This window comes from Nicotiana tabacum, chromosome 15 (assembly GCF_000715075.1).
Source record: "Nicotiana tabacum cultivar K326 chromosome 15, ASM71507v2, whole genome shotgun sequence".
Lineage (NCBI taxonomy): Eukaryota > Viridiplantae > Streptophyta > Magnoliopsida > Solanales > Solanaceae > Nicotiana > Nicotiana tabacum.
Window position 1 is genome coordinate 15,920,105 of NC_134094.1, and position 4,548 is coordinate 15,924,652.

The 4,548-nt window shown below is 32.7% G+C and overlaps 1 pseudogene; it reads right to left on the minus strand.

Moving 5' to 3' along the window:
- Positions 1-498: 498 nt before the first annotated feature.
- On the minus strand, positions 499-3,374 carry LOC107795615 (pectin acetylesterase 8-like; annotated as a pseudogene).
- Between the last annotated feature and the right edge of the window lie 1,174 nt (positions 3,375-4,548).

Consider the following 4,548-nt stretch of genomic DNA (forward strand, 5'->3'; position numbering starts at 1 on the left):
TTAAAATGACATGGGCACATTCATCGCATGCAAGAAATAATCAAACTTACATTGAATGAGATCACCAATATAAATTATCTAATAAAGTGTTCTAGCACAATATAGGCCATCAAATATCTCCTTAATCTAAATTATTTTATTAAATTAATTGGTCTAATCAAATCTTATTTTATAATCATTATATTCTATATTTGATTTCATTTAGAGTTCGCATCAATTTCGTTCCTTGTCACAAAAAAATAAAAGAGATTTTGCCTTAATATCTTGTGCAGCCCTTCTCCTTCCCTTAGGAGGCCGAATAAGACCAAACAACCCGAATAACCATTTTAGTTAGTAATAGATTATTATATCCACAAAGTAATTATTTTAGTGAACGATTCGAACATTTTTCAGATCTAGTACTTAAGTAATACTCCTGTTTAATTGGTTTTTACCTCTTGGGATAAGGGCTATAAAAACAAACATTACAATTTGCAATAATATAGTAACAATTTGATGAACAAACTTAAGAACCTCCAGTTGTTTTTGATATTATCCTCACATACATAAGTAGGTTGGCTAACAAAGTAACAATATCTAAGATACTGAGGTAGCTCTACACTAATTACTCCCACTTGTTAAAAGGAAAAAAAAACCATCTAAAATAAAAAATTAGTACGTAGTACTACATGTATGAGCACTTCTAATGGCAATTTTTGCCGCAAGGATATGGGCAATAAACCTCTTGAAACCCACTACTATCAAAAAACCAGTCTCCAACAGCTTCAGCAATTGTCTGCGTTACAATGAGTTATTGTCAAATAACAATTCAAGGAAAGCTGAAAATTGTACAATATAAAAAAATAAAAAATAAAAGAAAGAGAGAAAAGTAACCTTGTTAGCTATAGTTGGAGAGTTTTTGGAGGACTAGTGACTTAGTATTTCAATGCCAAGATGGGAATGGCAAGAGGAAATGAAGTATCCTCTTGATGTACTTGAACCTAGTTCGTTTAATGCCTCCAAAAATGTCAACCTAAAATCTGATAAATCTGATGAGCAACAACTCAAACACAAGTGTGTGAGCTAGAGAGTAATTATTACATGATTCGGATTAAAAGAGTATCCATCAGTTATAAACTGGCTAGTATATATACCTTGGAGAGTTTGAAGTTGACTAGGTGAGCAATTATTTATATTTGTCTTGCAATTTATCCACTCATTATAAGGATCGGCCTCCTTGGGAACCAAGCTGTTGTTTATCTAATTTTAAAGAATGAAAAGGCAAAATATCGTTTAGAATTTGAAGGGAAACGAAAGAAATAAAGTAATAGCGTAAATGAAATTTTTTTTATAAATCTTTGAAATTTATTTTCTAACCTGCCAAGAATCATAGGCCGAGTTGATGATGAAAACTGGTGTGCAAATATATCTTGCTACATACTGAGGGAAGAAGCACTGCAAAATCATCGTATATTTGTGAGACACATCAATTTGGCTATTTTTTTCACAAAATAACTAACTTAATAAAATTGGTCTTACCAAACTTGGGTCTAAGCTCAAGGTCGTGCAAGAGAGTGGCAGGTTCTTTTCAGATCCCTAAAATACCCCAAGAAAGGGTAAAAAATGCATATACAAATTAGGTACAAGAAAAACTATAGTTGAGATAAAATTAACATAAACTGATGCTTCTTACGTGTAAGGCAACGACTCTCTTATACTTCTCTTCAATAACCGGTTCACCGCTTATAGTCTTTCTGCATAAATTCATACGAGAATTAGTTTGTATATTTTTATTTTTTGAAGCTCTATTCTATTCAATAATGAGAGCATTCAGAATGTAGTCAGCAAACTTACACATTGACAAAAAAGCCAGCATCAGAAATGCATTTAACTCTAGCAGTCAATGGAAAAAAAAGTGAATTTGTCACAATGCAGGATTGCACCCAACCCTCCTGCCGAAGTTCCACTAAGAATGGCCTGTCATAGAAATTTTGATTTTTTTTTCATTTCAGCCACTTAAATTAGAGAGAAATAAGAGTACTATGAGGAGAAAATTGGACGTACATTTTGAGCATATATCATTTCTTTACGGTATAACAATTCCTCCATGATTGCGTCAAAAATTCTTGCCCCTCTGTAGTGGAGGTTTGTAACCTGAAATTTTTGGCATTTCTAGTTAGAGAGTTACATTTTACACTTCAAATTAAAACCAACTAATGAGAAGGTTCTAACTTACGGGGTCAACTTCTTCAATATCGCCGGTATATGACGCTCCGTCACAATATCTAATCTTGACTAGGTTCCCGTTGCAGAAGTCTGAAAAACATTGTTGAGAATATCTTTTCATTACGTAGTATTAGTGCCACAACATGCACACCTTCAAAAAAATAAAAAGGGTGTAAACACACATAACGTAATAACCACCTGGATTTAGTTGAGGATCGTTGCTTAGAATGCCAGTAAAATGAACTTCAGTTGGCATATTTTTTGAAGATAAGTCCGTAGCTGCCCGATTTTGGCAATCGGAAGTGGTTTCACACCAGCCCCCACCCTGCAAAATTCAAAGTTGAAGATTAGCCAAAATTTTAAGTAAAATATCATAGTAAAATTTTGAGTTTAATTAATTAACCTGAAGATGAATAAGCTAGTTATAAACTCTAGAGCCAGTAGTTCCCGAATGAAAGTGGAATGCAGGAGCACCTCCGTCCAAGCAGAGAACAAAATCAACTAAAAATTATTAAAAAATAGTAATATAATTGTAAGACTGCGTAAAAAATTGTGAGAAATGAATTGTATAAATATAAGCCTGGGAGTTCACCTGCGCCTTTAGCTACGGCCGCACTATCGAGGAACGTTGTTTTAACAACGAGGTCTGCTTCAATTGTCGTCCAAAGACACAGTAGAGAAACTAAACAAGATATAACTAATTAAACGTTAGTAATAAAATATTTTTAAACTACATCAACAGAGAATCCTGTCGGAGTTCATTTGGAGTATTCTTTTAATAATAATAAAGCAATAAATAATTTGCGTTTTATACAAGTCAGTTAAAAGTACGTACTAGCAAGCACAGCAGCCATGAGAACTGAGTAAAAATCCATCACTTTCACCATTCCAACGGTCAGACTTGAAGAAGCAGAAAAAATAAATATGGAGAAATTTGTCTCTCTCTGTCTCTCTCTCTCAATAGCAGAAGAAGTTGAACAATTAGAGCTTGAAATGCTGTAAAGAAGAAGAAAGAGAAGAATACTGAGCTGAGGATGTTTTTGAAGAGTAAGATATAGAGCCTTATTATAAGCACTGTGATCATAACATCAACCAGTTAATCTTTGTAATAGAACTAAACTTAGCAGCCAGCTTTTATTAAATTAATCAAACCGGTCCCCCACATACTTAATATTTGAACTGTTTATAAACGTATTGTTGCACAAATCTTCTTCAACACAGTTACTAAAAATACTTTTGACTATGTGACTCTTTCATTTCTAATTTTGGAGCACATTTATGTTTTGCAGGACAAACATATTAATACATGTGATCTGTTTCTCCCTACAATCAGAGTAAAGACAAATAATGAAAATATTAAAGAATCGATCAAATAAGATTTCCCTCAAAAGTATTGTACTCCTATAACCTAGTGTTACATGAATTTCAAGATTGTAAATTTAGTGAAAATATATATTTTATGATTATCAGATTACTACAAATGTATAATGCAGATCCTGAAATCCATTAATGATCTGGATTGGCTCACTATGATTCTTAAATAGAGGAAGATCACTTCGGGGTCAGTGTGGTGTGGTTAAACGTAGGGTAGTCCGCCCTTACAGCCTTTGATCAGTAAATTATTTAGAACTTCGGATATTGAGATTAATTAATGTGGATTATCTTACGCTTGGCTTTTATTTTACTCTAACTTGAAGTTGAAGAAGCAGATAAAATAAGTTTAGGATATTTTTATCTCTCCCTCTGTAAGCTAGCCGTAAAGAAGAAGAAGAAGAAAGAAGAAGTGAATACGGTCAATTTCTAGCTCTTTTTCAACCAAAAAAAAAAATAATAATGTATACCAGATGAGGACTTTTAGGGGTAAAAAAAGAAGGAAAATTCTGGCCAACTTATTAAATGGTATTACCACATTGAGGATGTTCTTATTGTATCCATAGTTATGCCTATGTGACCCTTTCTTGCTAGCTTTGAAAAAGCTTTATGTTTTACAGGACAAAGAAATTTCTGCACAATCATGTGACTCTATTTCTCAATGCATCAAAACGGAAAGGAATAATGATACACTTCTTTAATTTCCAATTTCCAATTTCTCTTAAGATGAATATAAAATTTAATTCATTCTGTACTTTAAGACAAAACTTCTAGCAGAGCAAAACGCATGCAAATTTATATTGATAACACTGACTTGCTTTTAAGTTTTTACCTACCAATGGCTGCCTTATGAGGTAGGAGTATAACTTTGAGCAGATTTCTGTATTATATATAGGATAAGTCTATAACGTGGTTACTAAAAATATTTATGCTTATATTCTAATATGTAGGGATTAATGTAAAATGGTTAGT